General features: G+C 41.7%; 1 protein-coding gene across 1 annotated transcript in view; it reads right to left on the reverse strand.

Moving 5' to 3' along the window:
* MICU2 (mitochondrial calcium uptake 2) overlaps positions 1–20,036 on the reverse strand; it is a 342,067-nt gene that overhangs the window by 186,731 nt on the left and 135,300 nt on the right. The window lies entirely within an intron of this gene.

The following is a 20,036-nucleotide window of genomic DNA, read 5'->3' on the forward strand; positions in this document are numbered from 1 at the left end:
CTTTTTACCGTTTATGATGGGCAGCAAAATACATATGAAGAAGATGTTAGAAACTGAAATTTCTCAATATGTTAAGTGGTAGATGCTCTTTAACAATAAAAATAAAATTGTCTAAAGCAGATATGTCAAAAGATTGTATAACCTGATTAGACTGGTGTACTTACATTGAAAATTGGTGCCAGAATGGCTGTAAAATCCATTATGAAATGTTATATTCAATCCTCAGTGTCCCTCCTCCCCGCTAAGCTCCCGCACTGCTCAGTACATGCTGCATCTGTCATTCAGACTACGTGGTCAGTGACTGAACACAAAAACTCAAAAAGATCGCTCATTCTACAACTGGACTCATAAAATGCTTGTTTTAATATCAATATTACACAGTCATTCTGACATGGATCATCCCAGTAAGCACATCAGACTCATCAGGTCTCGGAAATCTATTTAAGTTTTTATTGCGATATATATCATGAAAAAAAAGTTGAACGTTTAAAAAAAACTCTTCAATAGGAGCTTAACCCCCCCCCCTCAAAACTACCCCTAAATCCAAGCTTGTAGAAAGTTGTGCAAACAGCAGATTACATACAAGGAGCTCGCATTACACAATGCACAAGTTCTGATTCTTATAACATAAATCTGATGTTTGAGATTGAATTTTGTGACTTTTGAAACATGTCATGGAGAAATCTCATCATGACAAATGTGCAATCTAATCCGTGTAACACGATTCTGTGCCGTCTCTCTGCACAGAAAGCAGCCGTCATGTGCTGGGCATGTACCGACAGACACCGTGGACGGTGAATCACACAGCAGGAAATTGTGGGTCAGCGTTGGTGCAAAACTGGAAACTGCACAGGGAGAAGACAAACTACCGGATCCTGCAAGGCGCTGCACAGGACGAGTAACCCAAGAGCAAGCATGGTCTGGAGGAGCATTTATAACAACACTATTTCCTGATCACGAGACCGTGGGAAACGATCGTACGTTGTCTGATTGCATCTTTTATTGCACATTTTTATTTTATTTATTTTTAATCGGCAGCACGTGAAAACAGTGACTAAAAGTAAGGAGGTTATATGTTTATTTTAACGCTAGTTAGGATCAGTCTTTGCAAAAGGGCCTTTAAAGAAAAGCAGAAATCTATCTGTGCTAAAGGATCCCGACTTTTATTAAAGGGGTTGTCACTACTTTGACTTTTTTAAAAACATTCCAACGCTGTCTGAAAATTCCATAAATCGCATACCTTCACTTACCAATCCCCTAACAACCCTCTAGTACTTATAGCCTGTAGCCCTGCCAGTCTCCTTACTTCTTTTTCTGGCAGTGATCACCAGTGATTGGTTTCATTGGTCACAAGTCCGTAAAAGAAAAAAAGAAAAATGATTCTTCAAAATCTAGAGATATACAGAATTCTAGTAGGAAGAGATGGTCCTGATTAATTGGGAAAGCAAGTACTTACTAATCTGACATGTCAGAAGTCACAGGTCCTATAAAAGGCAAATTTGATCATAGACAAGGTATAGTAATCAGTCACTGGAGCAGAGTTGGACCAGGAGGCACAAGACAACTCGTCCTCAAGTGATAATCTCCAGATGATAAATCATTGATTGTACTGAAACAGAGCCTAGTAAGAGACATTGCTGGAAATAAGGTCTCTGGTGATACAACATGGTACTCTCAGATTACCGATCAAAAGCCTGCTGGCAGATTCCCTTTAAAAACGACTGATGGGTGGGAATGTCAAGTGTTGGACCTCCACCAATGTTAAATTGATGACCTATCACAAAGAAAATAAGATCATAAGCTTGGAGAGCCCCTTTGATGGCAAATTAACTTATGCAAGGAATATGTTGCCCTGTTGTCATCTAAAAAAAATATTTTAAAAACATTAACAGTAGAAGACCTTCAGTCGTCGTTTAGAGGAAGCCGTTCCTTTAGAGCTCCAGCTTCACGAGGCAATACGAGTCAATCGCCATCAGCTTGGCTTCCAGGATATTAAACTCACAATTTTGCCAAGGTCTTGGGAGCCCTTCAAAAATGGGTCTTACCGGGAAAATAATAGGGCATTTAGGCACCCAAATTGGTATAAATTATTACAAGTCCCGATGCATCTATGGGTCTGAAGACCCAAACGGCCAGATTCGTGTATCCCTATTCCCGTAATACCCTCATCTGAAACTGGTATGTGACAACCCCACTAAGTCACTTTTTTCTTTCTAGCATGTACATTTTTTTTACATTTGTAAAATGCACTTACTTCCATAGCTTGGAAGCTATTCATCAATCCAATTATTTTAAGTGATTTCACCTCATAAAAGAGCATGAATCAATTACGGGACCTTCTTCTTTATTTTGGCATAAGCAGTTGTAGTTTGATCTCAGTCCTTCACAATAAAACATTTTTTTCTGAAGGTTTCATAAATATGAAAGAACAAAAAAGGTTAAAAAAAAGGATTCAGTTTCAATTCCTTCACTTGCTGAAAGATGAGTGAGGCTTGTAACATAACTCGTCTTAAGTACTGTAACTTCAGCTGGTCGCTATCCCATTCGAGAAAGTTCATCTGTCCAAAATGCCACAACTGGACCCATTTATCTCATTTTATCTACAGCATCTCTCCACATAAAAATCAGTCTTCATTCTCAAGACCCTCCAGAACAAAACTGAACACCATGACACGTCTTCAGAAGGATGTCTGAAACATGTCTTGTCTTCCTTTTTTGGAGCTTTGTCATCCCACTGTTTAACGATGACGAATGGTTCTCTTTTAGAACTTACAGTCTTGATTTTCTCCATACTTCAAAATCAGAAAATCAGTCTGACAGCTGCTCATCTCCCATGGGAGCAATGGATGCGGCATGCTGAAATCCAACATGCCTGGTCCTTCCAACCCTTCCTTAAATCTTCTAAATCGGGAGTCGCGCGACCCCAATATAGATTAGGTTTGGCCAACTGTGACCACCTACATATGCAATTTAATTCAGGTGTCAGATTTTGGCATCAGTTCTTGAAGACACTTGGAGATGTACCCACCTGAAGTGGAGATTGGCTTCCTATAAATGGGAGGCATAGACAGTTGAACGTCTTAGAAAAGATCTTCTGACCGAAAGTACTGAGATATCAAGTCATGCATCAAGAATTATCAATAATATTTGTAAACCTGGTTATTAATATTTCAGCCATTTTAGAGGTTACTCAACAAAGAAAAATACATGTGGTAATCTGAAGTGGTATTTCCCAAACTGTGAGGTGCCCCCTACTTATTGGGGAGGTGCAGCAGGGGACTTTGTATTCACAGAATAGGTGACAAGCTGTGCAGGCCTATTTCTCCTACAAAAAAATACTAATAAATGTGAAAATACCAATAAACTGCATTATACTGTATAATGAAAACATGGAGAGAACGCCTATGTGAAAAACTGATCTCTGAATGATCTCTAAAACAAGCCATCACCTATTTACAGGTGATAACCTGCTGAATGGTGGGGGTTCGACCACTGGGAAAGTCACAGATTGGCAGAGTTTTTAGCACCCAACTGATGGGAAACTATTATCCCTGGGCACTGGGTTTGCAACAAACAAGTCATGCCAGACAAATCTTATTTCCTTCTATGATGGAATCACTGACTGTGTAGATCACGGAAATACGGTACATATAGTATATGTCGACTTCAGCAAAGCATTTGATAATGTATCTCATACTACCCTTATTGAAAAAATTATCAAGTGTGGGATTGACAAGGCTACGGATAGGCGGATTCATAACTGGCTCAGTGATCGTACTCAAAGAGTGGTAATAAATGGTTGCACACCCAATTGGAAGAATGTTTCAAGTGAGGTACCACAAGACTGCCCTGGGCCCAGTGTTGTCCAATATTTTTGATAAATGATCTAGATAATGGAGCGGAAGGTAAACTAATCAAATTTGCACACGATGCAAAGCTAGGAGGGATAGCTAACACCAGAGAAGACGGAAAGGATTCAGAAGGGTTCTGATAAGCTTTAACAATGGGCAGCGACTAATAGAATGGTAATTAACAGGGAAAAATGCAAGATTCTACATCTGGGCAAGAAAAACAAAACTTACATCTATAGAATGGCTGGAATAGAACTAACCAATAGCACATGTGATAAAGACTTGGGTAATAATAATAGATCACAGACTGCACATGAGTCAACCGTGTGATGCAGCAGCAAAAAAGGCAAACGCAGTTCTAGGATGTATTTAGGGAAGCATAGAGTCTAGATCACGAAGTCATTATCCCCCTCTATTCCTCCTTGGTCAGGCCTCATCTGGAATACTATGTCCAGTTCTGGGCACCACATTTAAAAAAAGACATTGAAAAACTTTAGCAAATTCAGAGAAGATCTATCAGGATAGTGAGCGGAATGCAAACTATGTCCTACGAGGAACGGGTAAAGGATCTGCGAATATTTGGCTTGTAAAAAAGAAGGCTAAGAGGAGACTTTCTAGCTTTCTACAAATATCTGAACGGATGTCACAGTGTAGAGATATCTTCATTCTCATTTGCACGTGGAACCACAAGAAGCAATGGAATGAAACTGAAAAGGGAGAAGATACAGATTAGATATTAGAAAAACTTTTTGACAGTGAGGGTGATCAATGAGTGGAACAGGCTGCCATGAGAGGTGGTGAGTTTTCCTGCAATGGAAGTCTTCAAACAGAGGCTGGACAAAACATATGTCTGAGATGGTTTAGTGAATCCTGCATTGAGCAGGGGGTTGGGCACAATGACCCTGGAGGTCTCTTCCAAATCTATCATTCTATGACCCCTGTAACAGAATGGTGCGGCATGTCAGACGCCTGACCCCGCTCCATTCATTCTCTAAGGGGCTCCCAGAAAAATGATTGCGCAGCCCCACAGCAAATGGCTGGAGCTCAGGTCGAATATAAGTAGCGTCGCTCTATTCTGACGGGGATAAAGGTTCTCTGGTCTGTTGATCGGTGTGGTTTACCAAGTAATTTCTAGGGATAATTGAACAGCTATGGATAACTCCTTATCCGCATAGCTATAGCGCTTACAGAATAGTTGCTTCGGAAACCCGGATCGCTCCCGATAATCAGCTGTTCGGCGCCGCAGCTGCATGTGTCGCGGCTGTGTGACAGTTATCGGGAACACTCCATGGTCAATGCAAAAATGGACACTGCGTAGTAAATGTTTTTTTTTTGTTCTATTTTGGTCAAAGACGATGTACACCACAGTGGCGTATGTTGGAGCAGAGAGACAGAAGTGTTGACCACGTACACTTGCCTGTCCTCAGCCACCAACATATTCTTGAAACCACTAAGTTGTAGGATGAATGCTATACAATGAATTTTATTTATTTTTACTGACTTTTATAGCGCCACAGCGCTTTACATTCATCATTGGCGCTGTCTCCATTGGGTCTCAGAATCGACATTCCCTATCAGTATGGTCTTTAGAGTGTGGGAAGAAATCAGAGAACCCGGAGGAAACCCAGCAAACACAGAAAACATACAAACTCCTTACAGATGTGCTTGGTGGGGATTTCAACGCAGGACCCCAAAACTGCAAAGCTGCAGTGCTAACCACTGAGCTACCATGCTATATCTGTAATTATTCACATGCAAAGAATGTTTATTACGTGAAACCGCAAGGAATCGTGCCGATTATATAGGTCGTAGTATGTAGAACAGTGAAAAATATGCAAAAAATGTCTATGTCAGACCAATGTAAACATAATAAACATTTATATTTTCAGTAAAACTATGCAAAAAGGGAAAAAAAATCTGCTCTGAAAAGCAATTTCTTCATTTAAAATATAAAAAAAATTTATTTAAGGAAATAAGACTTAAAAAAAGCAGAGAGTGAAGAGGATTAGGAGCAGGGCAATCATTGCCTGATTACTGATAATGACCCTCGACCTGATAGCACCTGTACAATCCATGACCTCACCTGAGTCACTGAAGGAAGGATGTCTTCATGTTACCCACGTCCCACGTTTCAAAAGATAAATAATTGGAGGAATATCCCTTTTATTAGACGTCTGGGGAAAAGATCAGGCCTCAGGGCGTGTTAATACTGAGCGGTAAATCCACATTTGTCATGTTCCCTGCACTTGATGATTCCCCCCCGTCTCCTGTAATATAGTGACTCTGCTTAATGATTATTTTGCTATAAACTATCAGAAGAGCCCTACAGCTGTCATTACTGCAAAACAAAGGCGGCTAATTGAGAGCGAGCAGATCTATCTTGTGGCTTCATGGAGACACATGGCGTGAGAAACACACCTGTCAAGAGGAAGCGATCCTAAGCGGCACTCCAGAGCAGGCCGCTCGTTGGGAACAGTGAAATTCTACAACTTGTCAAGCAGACCGAGAGATTTTCCAACTCCAAAGTTCGAGTCCCCGTTGACATCTATTGAATTCGGGTTAAGGTACAAGTTCAGGTACAGTTCTGGTACCCGTACAGAATGTTAGACTAAAGTTTGGTCGAACCCGACGAACTCAAACTTCCACCGGTCTACTTATACCTAAAGAGAAGCGATCACTTATAAAAAAATTTTTACCTGGTGTAACTGCGGATGTTCTATTGAGCCTCTCCTTTCCGGAGATATAGCCATTCTCCCCTGTATATACCGTATATCTAGACCTTTTATCCACCTTTTGCGTGGTCCTCTAGAAGACGCCCACATAGAAGAGATGATGACCATGTCAAGTTGGCTAAAAACAGAGTTAGACTTAGGCCGCGTTCACACGCTGAGTATCTGGTCAGCATTTTACATTATTATTTCTAAGTCAAAACCAGGAGAAAAACATACTTTATAAGCTACCGGGGACCAAGACGGCACTAGTTGGAAAGGTGGATCCCCAGTGGATCCCCTGAGGCTTCTCCCGCTCGCTGCCCTGGATTGACAGGTATTTGCCTATGTGCCGTACATGAAAAAAGGATGAGCGAGTATGTTGCGCTGCTGGTAATAAACAAAGATATTCAAAGGATCTCAGGTTTGCAGGAAAAGAGCGGTTTATTCTCAACGCATTTCAAAGTCAATCCAACTTCATCAGGAGAACCAGGTCTATAGGCAGATACTAGTGATGAGCGAATGTGCTGGGATAAGGTGTTATCCGCCATGCTTGGGGGTTAACCGAGTGTCTTCGGCGTTCTCGAACAATATGTCTGAGTCCCCACACCTTTATGTTTCATGGCTGTTTGATAGCCTCAGTGCATGATTGTGTTGCTGCTGTCGAGAAGCCGTGAGACATGAATACGTGGCGACGAACATATTATTTGAGCACGCCGAAGACACTTGGTCACTAGTGGATACCTGTTAATCCAGGGCAGTGGGTGAGGAGAAGCCGCTGGGGACCCACCAGCCCGACTAGTCTACAGCATGGTCTCACCTCCTAGCGGCAACATTTCATAGTCAACCATAGCTGTCTGACGTCATACAGTCTGTGCCATGGATTGGGCAGCGGGTAACAGCTGTTGGGTTCACTTAAAAAATAAATAAATCGTTGGCTAATTTGAAAAAACAATCTTTACACTAATATGGAAATGAGGTGCCATCGCACCGTAGGCAGGGTCGCAACTGCTGAAACGTCCTCTCTCCTATAGTTTTGCTTGAGTTCTCTAGATAGGTGCGATTCCCAGCAATAGGACCGGCATCTACCGAACTATTTATGGGATATCCCATCTCAGATGGAAAAGTGAAACACTTCCTTAGGCCTCATTCAGATGTGTGGGCTTCACGCACGTGTTCTAGCCGTGTTTCTCAGGGAAACAACACGTACCCATTATAGTCTTTGGGGCTGTTCACATCGGTGTTTCTTCACGGACCAAGTATCCACCCAAAAATCATGGAAACATGTTCGTTGCTTTTTTACTGGCAGTGCAGATGAAAATAACCAATACAAATCCATGGGTGTGCGGAAAAAAACACATCCAGCACACGGATGGCACCAGTGTACAGCCATGAGCTATCCGTAATTAACATCTCAACGGACAGGAGAAGTTTTGTCATTTTTCCATTCGTGAAAAATCACTGATGAAACAATGCCGACACTTGGATCCAAAACTGATGACAGTTGTACCAGTCGTCTTTGCATACGTGAAAAAGGCCAATGTCTGAATAAGGGCTAATATTGCCAGCACTATCAGCTAGGGCAACCAAGCAGGTAACGCAGCAAGTTGGTTTTTTTTTCTGTTTTTATTTCCCCACCCTACATTGATGATGATACACTGACTACCTGAATCTTGTGATTTCATTATTATTTTTTAATTCTAAAAAAAAACAAAGAACACTTTCAATCTGTAATTTCACCTTTGTTTTATTTACTCCAGTTGACATCAAAGCGCTGGAGCTTTACAATTAGAACAGTATATCAACTCTATGTATTCTGCCTCCCGGAGACATACCGATGTGTAATCATTTAATCATTTTCATAACACACTGCTATGAAGTAGGCTGTATTTCCACCCAAAATACAAGTGAAGCTTTTTATGACCATTTAAACAAAAATGCTTAGAAGTGTTCACATCAAAAGATCAACTCACACACAAACATGTCACAGCACACATAAAACACCTTGACAAAGAAACCATGTCCAGACCGAGCTTTTTCATCATTGTGAACAGTCACAGCACAGATACACATTACTGGCCAAGACCTTAAAGGGTTCCTAGGAGAAAACAAGTTCTCTCCTATCCATAGGATCGGGGATAATGTATTGAAGGGTGGTGGGACCCCCGATCAGCAGAACGGGGAACTCAGACACGACGGGGCACTTTTACCCCTACTAGAAAGCTAGACCGTTGTTCTAGTCATTATCTATGGGCCTGGTGGAAAAAAAAACGAGCGCAGCAGGAGACAATCCCAGAGGGAGAAAGAGGGAAGAGAGAGAAGAGAGAGGAGGGAGAGAAGAGGAAGAGAGGGAAGAAGGAGAGAAGAGGGAAGGAGAGAAGAGGCAAGAGGGAGAGAAGAGGAAAGAGGGAGAGACGAGGGAAGAGAATGAAGGAAAAGAGAGAGAGGGAAGAGGGAGAGGAGAGGGAGAGAGAGGGAAGAGGGAGAGAAGAGGCAAGAGGGAGAGAAGAAGGAAGGAGAGAAGAGGCAAGAGGGAGAGAATAGGCAAGAGGGAGAGACGAGGGAAGAGAATGAAGAAAAAGAGAGGGAAGAGGGAGAGGAGAGGGAAGAGGGAGAGACGAGGGAAGAGAGAGGGAAGAGAGAGAAGAGGGAGAGAAAGGGAGAGACGAGGGAAGAGGGAGAGACGAGGGAAGAGGGAGAGACGAGGGAAGAGGGAGAGACGAGGGAAGAGGGAGAGACGAGGGAAGAGGGAGAGACGAGGGAAGAGGGAGAGACGAGGGAAGAGGGAGAGACGAGGGAAGAGGGAGAGACGAGGGAAGAGGGAGAGACGAGGGAAAGAGGGAGAGACGAGGGAAAGAGGGAGAGACGAGGGAAAGAGGGAGAGAGGGAAGAGGGAGAGAGAGGGAAGAGGGAGAGACTAGGGAAGAGAGAGGGAAGAGGGGGAGAGAGAAGAGGGAGAGAGAGAAGAAGGAGAGAGGGAAGAGGGAGAGAAAGGGAGAGAAGAGGGAGAGAAAGGGAGAGACGAGGGAAGAGGGAGAGACGAGGGAAGAGAGAGAGGGAAGAGGGAGAGAGAGGGAAGAGGGAGATGGGGAAGAGGGGGACGGGGAGAGAAGGGGATAAATGCCAGTTTGGGTATCTACATTTTCAATGGGGTTCAGGTTCTGGAGGAAGTTTAGGTACTGTTCTGTTCCTGAACTTCCATCAGTTCGCTCATCCCTAGTCTTTAATTTGAGACAGAACCCAAGATAAAAACAAAATGAGCAAATAATCTGTAGTAAGTAAATAGTATAGTACAGAACATGGCGCACTTAATTAACACTAACTTTTTTTTTATCAAAACAAAATCCATCACAAGGTGTACTCCAATCGGAACGGTAATCAAGTCACACAGTGAGGTGAACTATAATAGTTAGGTACAGCCCCAGTTGGGGTACTCCTTGTCATGGTGGGATGTCTTTTACATTTTCTTTTTTTTTTTTTTTTCACCAAAACAATGTTAACTATGTACCCTATGTTATTTACTATTGATTTAGTGCAGGGTATTTGCTCATTTTATTTTTATCTTCGGTTCTGTTTATTAAATGGCCGAATATACACCTATGCATTGCACTTATACCAACATAGGCTCTGGCTCATTTTTGTTAGGTTTTGCTCTACTTTGAGATCAACAATGCTGATAATAAAGAAAAATACCAAAAAGAATTATTACATGGCCACAATTTAATTGGTCCCCGTTCTTTCAATTTAATATGTACTCAGACGAGATATGTGGCTTCAGCTCATAAGACTAAGCTCCTCCTAAAAAACTGCTATATAAAACCATTTTAGTTTAATATGTTACAAGCAAAATAGTATTTGCATTCTTCCTGCGGTGTAAGTTATGAGTGGATTTACTTTCCGTACTATGTATACCAAAGTCATGCACGAATCCTAGTAAATTCCATGCTTACTTCCTCTTGTAGTAGCGATGGAGCACATGCAAGGGAATAGTAAACAATCCTGCTTGAAAAAAGTGGTTAACTACAAAGATCCGATCTCCGAGGAACCAGAACAAGCAAATAAAGGCTTTGTATTGCTTTTAAGGCTCTTCGTAATAAATCTGCAGATTACTATGGTAAGCAGTGCGCCAAATATCCCATAGTTCTCGAACATCTGCAAAAGCTGTAAAAATAGGCCGCAGACCAGTCACAAGCCTAGTTATAGGTCTCGGAGATTTAGAAGAACATCGGCAGCATAATAGTCCAATTTTCAGGGATTCCAAAGGAAGATTTGCAAAGAAAACCAGATTAAAAGAACGGTTTTGGGTTTGACAAACAAGTAGAGCGTTGGTTTAACTGAACGAGTTTTAGGCGGCCATGTGCTTGTTTGGGCGACAGCCATCTATCTGAACCCAACACACATGCAACCTCGGCTACTTTTAATCATGTCTGCCATCTCCCCAAGAACAAAGGTTGATCTGGTGTTGACTTTTTTCAGTCATGGTTGGGTGCTGAAGATGGAAACTTGTTCATTTCAAACAACAAATCTGCATCCTACTCAAGAAGTCCAAACTTAGCCAAAGATCACAGAGGTCACGCCTGCAAGGGAAGCTGCTCAGAAATCAGGTCACTGAAATCAGGGATATATGGTTAGATATATGGTGCATTTAGACCAGCAGATAAATGGCAAATGGGATTTTGTAGGACAGTTTACTCTATGAGACATCTATCCATTACTAATCCTATGTTAAATAAAGACACAGCCAGAAAAAAAGTCTTATACTTTAAATAAAAACAAAACACACTTTTCCTTTTTTTATTTAAAAATAACACACACAGTTATGTTGGCGCTATATAAATAAAATTATTATTATTATTATTATTATACTCACCTAACGCCCATTCCATTGAATCCCTTGTCTCCTGAAACAAAAGAAAATTAAAAAACAACAATATCCCTCAACTGTCCGACGTTCTGTCCCACGCCGTAATCCATGTCTGGGGGTTACTAGTATTCAACCTGGACAGTGCCAAGAAGCGGAGCACGCGTTTATGATAATCAAGAGTGGAGTGTACACGCAGCTTATCTCTTTATATCCTTCTTTGCCCCCAGCATCAGCCATTGGGGCAGTCAGAAGACCTAACATAAAATTGAAACACACCATGATGAAGGCCAGTGCCGAAATGAACGTTGGGGGATGCTGCCATACCAGATGAGTACCAGAATTGCACTATTGGTACCATTTTCTTTTCACTTATGTGGTCTGATACAATACTGCTAATAGATTGTCTACCTTGACCCCATACTTTTATGTTTTAGTAGTGGTACATTGTGCTTGTATAGTACTATTGCCACACTTGGTTTAATTGCCACAGAGCATTTCTTGAATACATTTATGTCAAGTGGACTATATTTATTTATATAAAGTGGACTATAGATATATATACATACACATATATATATACACAAGTGTGGCAATAGTTATATACTATTGCACCTCTGTATATCATCTCCTCCTGCTCGGTTTTGTCGCCCTTTTCTGTATTCTGATTTGAGCTTGGTTTTAAACTTTGATGTGATCTTTTTATTGTGAATGAATAAACATTTACTTTTTGTCTACCTTACGACTATATATCCCTTCGTGAATAGGATCATTCCATTAACACAACATTGTAGATCTCGAATCTACAACCTTCAGCATCCTGGCTGTTGTGAAATTACAACTCCCGAGGGCTGAAGATTCCCGATCCCAGCCGTTGGCCAGTCCTACAAAATAAATGATGGCTAATCCAATCTGTTTGCCTTGTTTTAACTGTAGAAAAAAATACTAAGGTTTTAATAAAATTATTACCGTACTAATACTGATTAATGGGGGGGCCTTTATTGTCAGATAAAGGTAGACTGTGATACAAAAGTAAATTGTGGTAAGGGTTAAAGTGGTTGTGCAATTGATCTGAACCAGGAGCTGAGCAATGGCTGCAATGTATGCTCCAAACACAGTCTACATCGAGCTGACGCCAGAGCTGACAGCACCGGACCGGTGGGGTACCGGGTGTTGGACAACCACTGATATAATGATAGGTGATCAATCTCAAAATAGTGGGTGGAAAAAAAGGAAGGGTTGTAAAATAGAATGAGATCGGGACAGGATGGAACAGATGATGAAATGCAATCTATTTCCTAAAATGTTCTTTGATGGAACCACTGGAATAAAAATGGTAAAAAATGAAAGAGCGAGAAAGGGAATGAAGAAATGAATTAAATCAAGTAAAATGGGAAGGATAGGGTGAACTGAAAGGAAAAAAAACAATAGGAAGACAGAAATATTGTAGCTATGACCAGGGCTGTGGAGTCTGAGTCGTGGAGTCGGAGCCCATTTTGCTGGAGTCAGAGTCGGTGTCATTGAAATTGAAGAGTCAGAGTTTTTGCTTACAGACTCCACAGCACTGGCTATGACCAGACCTGAAAGAATATATACACTGCTCAAAAAATAAAGGGGACACTTAAACAACAGAATATAACTCCAAGTACATCAAACTTCTGTGAAATCAAACTGTCCACTTAGGAAGCAACACTGATTGACAATCAATTTCACATGCTGTTGTGCAAATGGAATAGACAACAGATGGAAAGGAGTGGTTCTGCAGGTGATGACCACAGACCACATCTCAGTACCAATGCTTTCTAGCTGATGTTTTGGTTACTTTTGAATGTTGGTTGTGCTTTCACACTCGTGGTAGCATGAGACGGACTCTACAACCCACAATAGTGGCTCAGGTAGTGCAGCTCATCCAGGATGGCACATCAATGTGAGCTGTGGCAAGAAGGTTTGCTGTGTCTGTCAGCGCAGCGTCCAGAGGCTGGAGGCGCTACCAGGAGACAGGCCAGTACACCAGGAGATGTGGAGGGGGCAGTAGAAGGGCAACAACCCAGCAGCAGGACCGCTACCTCAGCCTTTGTGCAAGGAGAACTGCCAGAGCCCTCCAAAATGACCTCCAGCATGCCACAAATGTGCATGTGTCTGCACAAACGGTTAGAAACAGACTCCATGAGGATGGTCTGAGTGCCTGACGTCCACAGATGGGGTTGTGCTCACAGCCCAACACCGTGCAGGACGCTTGGCATTTGCCACAGAACACCAGGACTGGCAAATTTGCCACTGGCGCCCTGTGCTCTTCACAGATGAAAGCAGGTTCACACTGAGCACATGTGACAGACGTGACAGAGTCTGGAGACGCTGTGGAGAGAGATCTGCTGCCTGCAACATCCTTCAGCATGACCGGTTTGGCAGTGGGTCAGTAATGGTGTGGGGTGGCATTTCTTTGGAGGGCCGCACAGGACTCCATGTGCTCGCCAGAGGTAGCCTGACTGCCATTAGGTACCGAGATGAGATCCTCAGACTTTTTGTGAAACCATATTCTGGTGAGGTTGGCCATGGGTTCCTCCTAATGCAGGACAATGCCAGACCTTATGTGGCTGGAGTGTGTCAGCAGTTCCTGCAAGATGAAGGCATTGAAGCTATAGACTATGCCCGCCGGTTGCCCAGACCTGAATACGATTGAAGACATATTGGACATCATGTCTCGCTCTATCTACCAACGTCACACGTTGCACCACAGACTGTCCAGGAGTTGGCGGATACTTAAGTCCAGGTCTGAGAGGAGATCCCTCAGGAGACCATCCACTGCCTCATCAGGAGCATTTTTTTTTGCTTTTTTACCAAACAGCGGCCAAAATATTAGTACTATCACATCACATAGGATAAATTACCCAAAACAAAAAGTGAATCATAGAGCAAGGTACCAATAAATATAAGCACTTTTATTAATGGGGAGTACAAGACAAAAATAGTAATTAAAATATATTCAGAAAATGACAACAGGGAGGAAGCATTGTTAGCGAAACGCGTGTTGGGGCTTCTCCCATGTTGGCATATAGGACGGTATCACCTTTATTACCTCATAATACCTTTTGGTATGTGCATTACTGATTCAGGGACTTTTTGCCTAGAGTAACATTGCCCGCATCTAGCAATTACCAATGGCGTCACACGTTTTACCTTATTCTATTGGCATATTATGTTTATGTATTTAGCTTTTGCACTTGCATATCTGTGTGAGCCGCCATCTAGTCTTTAAAAGTGTGCTAATTTTGCTCTAGTGCTTTTTCCCTTATTCGGTTTATGCTGTTTACTTCTTTTATACCTCCTTACATTTGGTATTATATCTTTGCTGGACATGGCACTTAGGGGTCACTTTCCCTGTTGTAATTTTCTGTATATATTTTAATTACTATTTTTGTCTTGTACTCCCCATTAATAAAAGTGATTATATTTATTGGTACCTTGCTCGGTGATTCACTTTTTGTTTTGGGTAACTCATCAGGAGCATGCCCAGGCATTGTAGGGAGGTCATACAGGCACGTGGAGGCCACACACACTACTGAGCATCATTTCCTTGTCATGAGGCATTTCCACTGAAGTTGGATCAGCCTGTAATTTGATTTCCCACTTGGATTTTGAATATCATTCCAAATCCAGACCTCCATGGGATATTCATTTTGATTTACATTGATAATTTTTATGTTTTATTGTTCTCAACGCATTACACTATGCAGCGAATAAAGATTTGCAACTGGAATATTTTATTCAGTGATATCTAGGATGTGGTATTTTAGTGTTCCCTTTATTTTTTTTTGAACAGTGTATGTGATTGATGTAGAGAAAAAGAAAAATGTAGATTTCTTAATGTAATTGTTTAAGAAGAGATGTGTGAACTCACTTACTGACACAAATAATAAATCTCCATGATGAGACCTGTCCTCACCCAGCTCAGAAAACAGACTTGAGCATGTAAGAGGGAGCCTTATCCACATGTTCATGGCAATCAAAGGCTCAGGGAAAAAAAATTCTAGATGGAGAATTGCAAATGGCCTTATGAGGGTCTAAGTCTGACATAATGAACCAAAAACGTAATACATAGATTTTGGGTAATTGAAGCAGCAATGTATGTTGAACCAATATCAAAGTGAACATACAGCAAGAATAGCAAAATTCATAAAAAAATATAATTTTATTACACAAGATAAAGATAAAATACACAAAGGAAAACAACTTACAGTACTACAGCAAATTACAAAGAATATAATGAATAAGGAGACCAGATCCATATAGTAAAAAAGGTACTAAAAAAAAAAAAAAATATATGACCCTCCAAAGTGCAAAAATAGAAGGCACCAGATAGGCCATCTACCTTAATAAAGTGCATATGCATACATAGTAAGTGGTCTAACCTAAGTGAAACCAGTGCATAAAACTCTGGAAAAAATATCAGTACCAGTGTCAAGATGATCTGTAACCCTCAAGGACTCCGACTCCAACGTACGTTTCGCCTAAGTGGCTTTTTCCACTCCTTGAAAAAGCCACTTAGGCGAAACGTACGTTGGAGTCGGAGTCCTTGAGGGTTACAGATCATCTTGACACTGGTACTGATATTTTTTCCAGAGTTTTATGCACTGGTTTCACTTAGGTTAGACCACTTACTATGTATGCATATGCACTTTATTAAGGTAGATGGCCTATCTGGTGCCTTCTATTTTTGCACTTTGGAGGGTCATATATTTTTTTTTTTTTTTTAGTACCTTTTTTACTATATGGATCTGGTCTCCTTATTCATTATATTCTTTGTAATTTGCTGTAGTACTGTAAGTTGTTTTCCTTTGTGTATTTTATCTTTATCTTGTGTAATAAAATTATATTTTTTTATGAATTTTGCTATTCTTGCTGTATGTTCACTTTGATATTGGTTCTACATTTGATGGTGGACATTTATTCACTAGGGTGAATTTTTGTTGTGTATTGTAGCAATGTATGTTGTAACAGACTGACGGTCATTTCCTCAGACACAGGATGCAGAAGAAACCTTTCATTAGAGGGTAATGACTATACACGCTGACATCTTCAATGTAAAATCACTATACTTTTCTGTATGAGGGCGCCTGCAATGCCCATTTCCAACAGAGAGGGGAGAAAAGAGTAACAGGTGGTGCCGGGGCTGGGGGAATGCAGAAGTGCGGACAGCTTGGGAACTTTGGTTAAGAAAATTCCACAACTTTCGATTGCTCCAGCTGCTGCGGTATGTAAGGAAGGATGAATGAAGGATTTCAGGCTTCACCCACAACAAGCTTAGGATACAATAATTGATTTTTTGAGGTTGTTTAACTCTGTACATGCCCAGAAAGGCCTTGGGGTGTGGGGTAACTAAGACTGTAAAATAACGCTCTGTGTAGAGACCTAAATGGCAGGAATATGCTCACTTCTCGCTGATCAGAGAATCCGTCGTTTCTAATGGGAGGCTGGAGGCCCAATATATTGTGGACATTATATACAGGTCCTTCTAAAAAAATTAGCATATAGTGTTAAATTTCATTATTTACCATAATGTAATGATTACAATTAAACTTTCATATATTATAGATTCATTATCCACCAACTGAAATTTGTCAGGTCTATTATTGTTTTAATACTGATGATTTTGGCATACAACTCCTGATAACCCAAAAAACCTGTCTCAATAAATTAGCATATCAAGAAAAGGTTCTCTAAACGACCTATTACCCTAATCTTCTGAATCAACTAATTAACTCTAAACACATGCAAAAGATACCTGAGGCTTTTATAAACTCCCTGCCGGGTTCATTACTCAAAACCCCCATCATGGGTAAGACTAGCGACCTGACAGATGTCAAGAAGGCCATCATTGACACCCTCAAGCAAGAGGGTAAGACCCAGAAAGAAATTTCTCAACAAATAGGCTGTTCCAAGGCACCTCAATGGTAAGTCTGTTGGAAGGAAACAATGTGGCAGAAAACGCTGTACAACGAGAAGAGGAGACCGGACCCTGAGGAAGATTGTGGAGAAGGACCGATTCCAGACCTTGGGGAACCTGAGGAAGCAGTGGACTGAGTCTGGTGTGGAAACATCCAGAGCCACCGTGCACAGGCGTGTGCAGGAAATGGGCTACAGGTGCCGCATTCCCCAGGTAAAGCCACTTTTGAACCATAAACAGCGGCAGAGGCGCCTGACCTGGGCTACAGAGAAGCAGCACTGGACTGTTGCTAAGTGGTCCCAAGTACTTTTTTCTGATGAAAGCAAATTTTGCATGTCATTCGGAAATCAAGGTGCCAGAGTCTGGAGGAAGACTGGGGAGAAGGAAATGCCAAAATGCCTGAAGTCCAGTGTCAAGTACCCACAGTCAGTGATGGTGTGGGGTGCCATGTCAGCTGCTGGTGTTGGTCCACTGTGTTTCATCAAGGGCAGGGTCAATGCAGCTAGCTATCAGGAGATTTTGGAGCACTTCATGCTTCCATCGGCTGAAATGCTTTATGGAGATGAAGATTTCATTTTTCAGCACGACCTGGCACCTGCTCACATTGCCAAAACCACTGGTAAATGGTTTACTGACCATGGTATTACTGTGCTCAATTGGCCTGCCAACTCTCCTGACCTGAACCCCATAGAGAATCTGTGGGATATTGTGAAGAGAAAGTTGAGAGACGCAAGACCCAACACTCTGGATGAGCTTAAGGCCGCTATTGAAGCATCCTGGGCCTCCATAACATCTCAGCAGTGTCACAGGCTGATTGCCTCCATGCCACGCCGCATTGAAGCAGTCATTTCTGCCAAAGGATTCCCGACCAAGTATTGAGTGCATAACTGAACATTATTATTTGATGGTTTTTTTGTTTGTTATTAAAAAACACTTTTATTTGATTGGATGGGTGAAATATGCTAATTTATTGAGACAGGTTTTTTGGGTTATCAGGAGTTGTATGCCAAAATCATCAGTATTAAAACAATAAAAGACCTGACAAATTTCAGTTGGTGGATAATGAATCTATAATATATGAAAGTTTAATTGTAATCATTACATTATGGTAAATAATGAAATTTAACACTATATGCTAATTTTTTGAGAAGGACCTGTATGACGCTAGTATCCATAGCTCGCTAGTGGAAGTCAAAATACACGTTCTGGGTCTTGGATCATACGCAGAGCCAAGAAGAGATTATCTTTTGTAAATTAATGCGTAAAAGAAAAAATAAATTGTGTCACGATCCAAACTCGTGCCATGTTACTGAGCGATTGTCCTCTAGAAGCACTGGTTGGCTTGTGGCAATACAGGAGCACTGATAACCTGTGTTAAAGGCTCAGTGGGTGGGGTGGCGTCATTAAGCCATAGGTCAAGGTCAGCAGAGCGAATCTTGCACATGGATCACTAAGGACCAGGACAGCAAACAGACAAGCAGAGTAGGAAGCACCAGATGAAGCAGAGTCAGAAGGGCGGACGCACACAGGAACAGTAGATGTATAAACAATCCAGAAACCAGTAGGAGGAAAATGGTTAAAGGGAATCTGTCAGCAGGGTTTTGTTATCTCATATGAGAGCAGCTAAAAAAGCGGAATCCAACGATGTATCACTTAGATTACTAGGTGCAACCGTTTTGACATAATCAGAGCTTTTAGATTTAGAATGCAGCAGAGCTGAGGAAGCTGCCCCCGCCCACACCACAGCTAACCACAGCTAATCCCGCCCACACCAGGCTCTGTATACACAATGTCCATAGACCATGAGGTGCTCCTCACAGGAGGGGGCATTGCTGGGCTCATGCAGTACAGCAATGTTAATCTCTTAGGAATAAATCCTTCACAGTTAGTAAACAACAGCAGCACTTTAAGAAGTGACACATCCCGGCATTCTGTGGTTCAGCCTGCTGTTGTCAGAGTACATAGCCTCAGAATCCCTTCATTGCAGTGATGTAATGGCAACTAACTCTTGCTTCTAAAGATATGGTTACACGCAGTAGTGAAAGTCAAATAAGCAACCTGGTAACTATCAGAGTTTTGGTTTATAGCACAGATGTATACAAAAGGGAACATGTAGCAAGGAAATCATTTATGAGCAAGTTAGCAGTGAAAAATTGTCAGACTTGCTTGCAGATCAGATTCTTCCACAAATAGCAGAAATATATTGGTAAACTGGAAACTAGCTTGAGGTGGTGTGTTACCTTAATTGCAGAGGGTTGATGAGTAGTGACGAGTGGACGTGCTTGGATAACGAGTTTTCCGAGAACGTTTCGCTCATCACTATTGATGAGCACAGAGAACAATTACGAAAAGTTGGTAATCTGGAAAATGTATTGCAGAGATAGGGGTGGACTACACCTGGGTAAGATGGACTGAGATTGGAAACAAATGTTGGTAGTTGCATAGAAGTCAAGAGTGGCAGGAGATAAGGCGGCACGTGAGCAAAGAGGAAGGTGACAACTCCTGACAAGCACATGGCTGCTGAGAGCAAAGCACATGGCTGCTGGAGTTACCCTTAAAAGGCCTTGGGGTGATGATGTTAGAGTGATTTGCAGTGTTACCATAGGAATACAGCATATAGTATAAACTGAACCAGCTGTAGGGGAAGGAAACAAAGCCTGGCACCGGAGCAA

Source organism: Ranitomeya imitator, chromosome 3 (genome assembly GCF_032444005.1).
Source record: "Ranitomeya imitator isolate aRanImi1 chromosome 3, aRanImi1.pri, whole genome shotgun sequence".
Lineage (NCBI taxonomy): Eukaryota > Metazoa > Chordata > Amphibia > Anura > Dendrobatidae > Ranitomeya > Ranitomeya imitator.